Raw genomic sequence first — 8408 nt, 5'->3', positions numbered from 1 at the left:
GGAAGACTAATGTGTGAGGAAGTAGCCGACATGAAAAGGCCTCATCCACGTAGGTCTGCCTGGAACTGACAAACACCTGTTCTACTTAACCTGTAATGAGTCGGCAGCTCAGATCTGTCTCGTGTCTAAGGGAGGAAACCAAACTCACTCGTGTTTGAATATATAGCACAAAATCTGGAACAGTCGCATCAAAAGCTATCAATTCAGCTTTGCCCCCCCCTTCAGGTGGTTTTCTTACAAAACTGGTTTGTTAATTTGCAGTGAAAACATGACCTGTCCTCACAGAGGTCATACCATGGTTATGTTGATGTATATTACCTGAAACACAGGTAGTATTTTTTTTTTTTTATTTTGTAGTTTGAGAAGGGTTGGTTGCAGGCGAAGCAGGAAATGAAGACTTTTGGGCCTGTCTGTCTACGCTGATCCTCCAGCTGACCGGGAGGCAGCAGGGGCTTCAGCGAGAGCGCTCAGATGTGAGGTCATGGGTTCAAAGCCCAGGTGTTGTGCCTCGCAGCGGGACACTTCCCAGTCTGAACGGTGTAAATGATTTTAGAGAATGTCGAGGTTAACCCGAGATCACAGAGAATCTACCTCTGAAGAAGAGGCTACCTTCTACTGTATCTATCAAAAACATCGGTTTGTAAACATACTAATCTGCTCCTGTCTGTTGTGTCTGTGCTCATTTAGTGTCCTTACTTTTGGGGTGATAGTGCTCTCTATCTTAGTCTCTGAACACACCCGTTGTGCATGTTCATACCAATCAGATTACTGCAAATCCAAATAGCAAATTTAAGTAAATCTCACCACTGTTCTACCATGTTTTGCTGAGCAAATTTCATTCTACCTAACTTCAGATGAGAGTTAAACAATTATCAACTGTAATTTTCAATTTGTTGTCCAAATGAAGAGCATATCAGTTGGTGTAAACTGTCATATTGCAGCAGAATTTTTTAAAAATGGGCAGCTGCTGGAGAATCCCAAGAACACCCAGCTTCTTCCTTTTGATTCCCTTTTCATTGATTTAATTTCTCATCCTTAAGAGATGTCACTTTGTCTGAAAATGTATTCATCCTGCATATGCGACTCTTAATAACGCTAATCTTTTCGCCAGAGCAGAAATCTTGTGGAGGGATAATCTGAGATAAATATAGTTAATTGAGGCCAGGTGAACTTTCTTTATCAGCAGCACAGTCAACCAATCTGAAGTAAATGTGATAATTAGAACGGAGATGTCTTCACCGAGAACAGAGCATGGTCCTGTCCCGCAGCCGTTTCCCTCAAATGATATCTGATTTCACAACACGTCAGAAATTCATAGCAAATTAAGTGGGTTAACAAATGCAGTCATGTTTCCCATAGACAGATGTAAACACGACCATCTGGAAGCAATAAGCAAGAAAGCCATCTTCTGCAGTCCTGCTAACATTTGTTTCCGATCTAAAATGACACTGCACATATTTAACATAAATGTTATTATATATAGCAAGTGCACCACCGGCACCGTGTACCCTCTCTCTGAAAGAAAACAGATCAGAGAAAAGTAGAAGAGAGAGAAAACGAGCCCTCCTCTTTCACTTTCATTTCCCGGTGAGGTAGGAAAGGGTGCTCTCTTATAGGCCATATATGCAGCCTGTGCTCTGCCTGACCACCATTAACACCCCTGAGAGACCGCGTCCTAATTACACATTCAGCCTGACAGAATCTTCCTAATTACAAACTTCATTAGCCTGCAGGACTTTGTTTTTCACCAGAAAGGGAGGGAGCAGGGGACGGCTCGGGCCAAGCTGCAGGGGAGATGAGGGGTAGGGGCTTTAGCACCTTACTCCTCCGTGCCTTTCTTTTTTCTCTTCTTTTTTTTTCAAAGGAGATGTTAAGACCTCAGTCAGAGATCTAATTAGATTCATGGTGAGAATCAGACACCTTTTAACTAGCCTCTGGAGTCCCCCTAAAAGGACAGCGAGATCCAGGGTAAGAGAGAATTAAATGGACCTGCTACTGCCTTTCATGTGTGAAGTGGTCTGATTTGCCATGTCCTCACCTCCAAATACAAAATAACCTGCAGCACTTACACACCCCGCCACCATTATACCTCGCTTATAAACACATAGGACTTCCTGGGGGGAGGACAAAAGCTCCAGTGAGATGGGACTTGAACAGACATATATATTGCTATTACCTTGTTTATATGTTCTACGCTCCTGTCTTCTTACTGCATGTCTTTTGGTCCAGAATCGTTAATCTGAGAAGGTGATGCACACATCATCAAAGTCACCTGCCAGTCATTTCTGTGGGCTTACATGCATTTGGAGTTCATATGTTCACACTGCATCCAATTGTATGGCAGGTGCCACTTCAGCCATGAGAGCATCACCGGCAGTTAGAGCCAGGCGAGGCACAGAGCACATCTCAGTCGCTGCTTAATACATAATGGAGTGCTGCACGACCGGCGATGTTGGAGAGCTCCCAACCATCGCTGGTCCGACTTCAAAGTCCCCCGGTGTGCGGGGAGTGCGGCTGCCCCCGCTGGAGGAGTAATTATTCCACCTTAAGCTTACATAAACCCTCCGCAAGAAGTTATGCTTGTTATTAATTAGAAGGCCGCTCTCGGAAACTCCACTTGAGATCGTTAGACAGTGTTAGCATCCTTCTCCTGCAATGGCTAAGCTCGGCAGCGTGGAGGAAGAACATTATGAGTGAATGGGAGTGAATGATTAGCAAGTATAATTTGGGTTAGTTTCTCTGTGGAGGTGTTAAGGTGTTCACTGGCCCATAATAGATGTCACAACCTGAATTACTACTACCAATCATTTACGCCCGCCTGTCAAGCAATGCTCCAGCTCTGTGGAGCAGCCATATTGAAACCCCATGTTTATGCTCAGAACAAATAGCCAAATGGCTTTTCTTCTCTTTCCACATTGCTGTGTTTAGATGTCAGGCACATCAGCGCAACACATTTTGAACACATGGCTGCACTTTTTTTATGACAGGAAATTCAAGAACATCTGCCGCCTAAGGAAAGAAGCTACAAACTCTTTCTTGTTTTTTCCAACGTCACGTTCTGTGTATTACTTCCATGTTTTGTGTCCAACTTTGTGCTTCATCTCTGCTGGAGTCGCCTTCAGTCCTTCGGGGTCATGACGACAAAAAACACTTCTTTAGTTAGGAGTTTGTGTGCTGAACAACCCAGGGCCTCCGATTTGTTGAAACAAACCCACTGACTATTTTGTCCAACAGCATTTTTACGCCACGAGCAGAGAATGCAGAGGTATCCACAAACGCACAAGAGATGCCCACGCAACCCCCTATGAAAAATACTGTTTGTGAATATTAGTCTACTTCAAGTGCATGTTGTGCAGGGGAAGGAGGGTATTATGGCAGCACTGACCAGAGAATTATCACGGCTTTGTATCCGATGCCACAAATAACTTCAGTGTTGTATTAAAGGCTAACGAGAGTTGGCGTACGGGTCAGCCGTCATGAAGACGCTGCAATGAAGTTGTGGCGAAGCTGAAACTTCCTGAATTATCATGTCATGTCATAAAACCCCCGCTTTCTGCGTTATGAATGCTGTCTGTTGTAAATTAGGCTTCAGAGAGAATAAAGAGTTCTGGTCAGTGTTACTTGTCATTCTCAAGTAGAAAATAATATAAATCACTGGTCAATATTTATATTTATATAGTTATATTTTTAAATAGCTAGATATTTGTCTGCAGTAGGCTACTTTTTCTGCACTGTCTCAGTCTTTGATTTTGTTTTCAGTCATAACTTAGTGAATTATGATGCGTATTGAAAAAAGTCTTTATCCGAAATATTTTGGATACATTTTTTGGGTTTACGGAAAGTTATAATGGCAAAAAGCACCACATGTTGGTACATGTTGTCAGGCAAGTATTTAGTAATTTTTATGGTATTTTCATCATGTCATTGTTGTCTTATTGTATTGTTTGTGTATTCCACTGCTTTTTATGAAGTAAATGTTAGAATAGATCAGATGTACTCCATCTATAGTGCTGGGCTATGGGTCATTGGTCCCTAAAAATAAGATAAATCAATATATATATATGCAATATATATGGATATATTGCAAGAGTTTAGTGCTGTTTTTAATTAATACAAATACATATTGTATAATGAATTATACAAAAACATGTATGTGCTAATCAACAAGATCACAGTGAAGATCAGTTAGCATTACATCATTTAAACCATAAGCAAAACGTTTTCAGCTAAATCATGTGTATAACTTATCACAAGCACTTCAAGAGCAACATAACTAGAACATATCTGGCTATAGAATGAGTAGTATTCACTGGTGCTGGGTTTATTTTTGTTTTATGTTTCACTTAGTCAACACCAATCTATCGAAAGGCCCTTGATGAGAAATCTAAAATGACTATTTAAATATGTGTCACAGGCTCAGATGACTCTGATGTTGGAAAGCAATAAGGGAGAGTGATGCACCATCCACTATCCATGTGCACACAAGCCCCTGTCCAAGAACTCCACCACGAGTATTTTATGCAGCCTCACTTTCCAGACACTAAGCACTCAACTGCCGTCAGACTCGGCCCACAGAAACTTGATATATTTTTTTTTTGGGGGGGGGGGGTTGACTTTTCTCCCTCCCAGCTACCAAGAGGGGGAGACACAGCGAAGCTCAGAGGGGTGCAAAGCAGGGACAGAGGAACAGGTGCCCACAATTTCACCTGTCTGTTCAATAACCCACACACTAGCAGCTATATTACATTTCAACTCCAATCGTAGCCACATTTACTGCACTTTCACAGAGATGAAAGAGCAGGAGAGAAGTGGACTAAGGCTCCAGTTTTAGATGTGAGCTAATGTCATTGGATGTGATCATATCCTGACATGGAGCAACACAAAACATGGACGCCTTTTGCGTGGGTTTAACAGAGCCAGACAGGAGAGCAAGCCGTGCTCCTGCAACCTGTTTAGCCTGCAGCAAGTGAAGACAGGAGCTTCTCAAATCGGTGATATTGTTCTCAAAAGGACCTGCTGGTTGAGCCACGGCACTGGCCAGCAAGCAGATAGACCCGTATCAGTGCTGATGATGTGGGAGGGGACTCGCAGGTCAAGAGACACAGAATAGCTCAGCAGGCACATGTGATATATTTAGTGGGGCCATTGTTTGTTTTATTTAGGGAGCGAATTGAGGATTTTTCAAACTGCAGGGCCCCTGAGGTATTTTATCAGGTGTACAGTCCGCCATATGTTACACATTAGTGCGCTGAGGGGAATGCTGGTCGCAGATACAACCTATAAAATGTTTGGAACTTCAGAGGAGGAGGGGGGGGGGGTGTCCACAATTGCTCTCTTCAGAGCTGGTGCATGTGTGGGAAGCACTTATATGCAAATGAAACTGCATCACATTACAGCCCAAATTCCCCCTGTCATTAAAGAAAATAAACCTTAGGAATCTGTGGGCTAGCAGCAGGTCATAAGAATAAGAATGCATTAAAGAAAAGGCATGTTTACTGTTGCAGCCGGTTGGAAATAATAAGAGGAAAAAACAGCTAATGAAGGCCTCAAACTTTCTGAGGCTTCCCAAACTGAGCTTAGATTGTGCAGGCCGAGTTCAGGCAGATGCTGGAGGCGTCTGCAGACTGCGGAGCGCGTTCTGGGGCCGAGAAGAAGGCCGACAGAAGGAGAAAGACACGCTTGTACAGGTGGAAAAAGTTTAGTGTTTCCTGATTTGCAGCTCTCGATGAATATTTCATTGCGAAATAGCCGTTTATCACTTATAGGTCTGCGACATCTCTTGGTCATATGTTGTCTGTGTGGTGACCTCAGTGAATGTGGGCAATGGAGCCTCTGCGTCTGTCAGAGAAGCTTGTAATGTGGCTCTTAGGCTTCGTTCATCTATTAACAATCACATTCATTTTGGTGCCAGCCTCTTAGTGTGTGTGTGTGCGGGGGTGCGTGTGTGTGTGGGTGAGTGCGTGTGTCTACAAGCTGGAACCCTGCTCTGAATTAATTAATTGTGATGGAGAATTTTTTTTTAAAAAGGGGCACTTAGCAAGCTCATCAGTGCAGGGGCAGCAAAATAAATAATATTCAAAAGTATATTATATATTATTTACATATTACTGCCTTCATTTGAATTTAGTTTATTTTAGACGCAACATTAACTACAATACATTGTCTAACCCAATTATGCTACGAGTTTAGGCTTTCACGACGACGATTTGTGTCAATGAACGCAGCAGGCGGATAAATGCTGCGTTTAAGATCACTGTGTGAGTGTCTGTGTTTTTAATTGTGCATTTAAACGCATCATCTGCTTCGAAATCTAAATTAGAAATAATAACGAATCCATAACAATAAAGACACTTTTTTAAACTATATTTATCTTTGCGTCTGCGCAGTTGCGTTAATGCCGTAAACGATCAGTGAATTAGTTAGTCAGTCCGAGTCAATAAGTGCTGACTGCTCCCGATGGCGAATTGGAAAATTGCTGCGTTTGGAAAACATAATCATCAGTGTACATCGTGGCTGCAAACGCGCCTCCCTCGTTTTTAATAATAAAGAAAGAAACCCAATCCGAGGCTCCGATGTTTAATTTATTATTATGTAAGCCATTTGAAGGGTGATTGTATAGTAATTGCTCATTAGTCTTGTATATTTATCGCTGCACCTTATGTCAAGGCCAAGGGAATTGTGTGGGCTTCATTCTCTCGTTTCAAGGATCAATTTCAGAGGCAATTTGAGAAACGGGACAGATCAAGTTAGTCCTGACGTGGCTCTGTGACAGGCCCGGCCTACAGGTGCCCGCTCACGAGCATTTTCTTTTACCCTGATGAAATGAAATTAGAAAAGCTGCAGCGTGTTGACAAACTATCCATCCTTTTCAACAGCCACTTCTCCCGACTTAAGATATTTCAGCTCGATCAATTATTGACTTCCAGCACTACCACGAAGCATGACTTCCTCCGGTTCCCTCCCTCCGCCGCTATCCACATTAGCGGTGTCAGCGGACGTAATTATACCTACTAATTGCAGATTAGAGGTTTTGGGTCAGTGGGGTCACTTGATAGGACCGACTACTCTTTTCAATGACGGATAATCATTTCACGTTGCAGACTAAATGTTTCATGCACGCGGGGCTTATAGGTCCAAAACGTCCAAAACTGGCTCGGCCGTGAATATTTGAGGAATAATCCAACTGTTCAGGAGCTGTGATGATTTATGGAGAGTTTGGCCCCTGGACGGAGCGCAGCAGCTTAAGTTTAGATAAGCGGGTCAACAAAGGTCCCCACAGCCGGCCCTTAACGCACAGCACGAGCGTGTGGGAGAGGGATCTGATGTGCGAGGGCCCACTTCACATCATAATACACACACACACACACACACACACACACACACACACACACACACACACACACACACACTGTTTGAATTCTGCCTGGAACGATAATATTCATGTGACCTTAGTCTCAAACTGCGCTTGATCGTCCTTTTATTATAAGAGCCAAGATCGTAAAAGAATGGCGCATTTAATTTTTAAAACGCAGAGAAAGCATCTAAATATTAAGCTCTGTGGTTTGCAACGTACATGCGCAATTATTATTGTTATTATTTTGCATTTTGGATTATTTGGACTGAGACCAATTTCTAAAATGCTTTTTACGACTCGTATTTTTTTTCTCATTTAAATATTTGGACAGGTGCCCTCAGAATAAGGAATCATTAAGCTTTTTAGAATATTTTGGTAAATTTGGGTTTTGAATTTTGTTGCTCAACCTGCTAAATTCTCATTATCATGTCCGCAACAAATAAAATAATGCATTTCCATAAATAGAGCTGCCGCTACATTTAAAAAACAACCATAGATATTCCCAGATTAAAAACAAACGCCTTTAAATTAATCAAACTGTGCCAGCCTCTAATGAGAAGCCTGTCCTGTCTCCTGTGTCCATACAAGCGCACAGAGGGGGGGAGAGTGCGCCAAATTTGTTTGCGGCGGATCAAGGCTCACCGCCTCCACTGCACTTTCTTTATCTTAATTCCAACTTGAAAAGATATAATTATCTAGTTTGAACAGGACTGCTATCAAATCCTTCTTTAGAGGCCGGGTAGGGAAAAGCTCGAGTGGATTGTGAAGCTCTGAGCCGCTCGGTGTTGCCCGAGATAGGAGTAATGAAGTTGTGGAGTCCGGAGATACAAAGGGCATTAACCTCATTAGCATGAAACCTTTTCTTCTAACTATTGTGGGACCCTTTCAGTCCTCTAATCCCCCCTATTTCAAAGCTGGGTTTGTAATAAAGCTTTTAGGTTTTTTTTTCCAAAGCTAATGGTATTCTCTAAAGATTTTTATTGCAGTTATAAGATTAAGAATTCCCTATATGCCCCCCCCCCCCCCCCCCCCCCCCCCCCCCCCCCCCCCCCCC

This window comes from Anarrhichthys ocellatus, unplaced genomic scaffold (assembly GCF_004355925.1).
Source record: "Anarrhichthys ocellatus isolate YVR2014 unplaced genomic scaffold, GSC_Weel_1.0 scaffold3, whole genome shotgun sequence".
NCBI classification, from domain to species: domain Eukaryota; kingdom Metazoa; phylum Chordata; class Actinopteri; order Perciformes; family Anarhichadidae; genus Anarrhichthys; species Anarrhichthys ocellatus.
Note: the sequence above shows the minus strand (reverse complement) of the source record.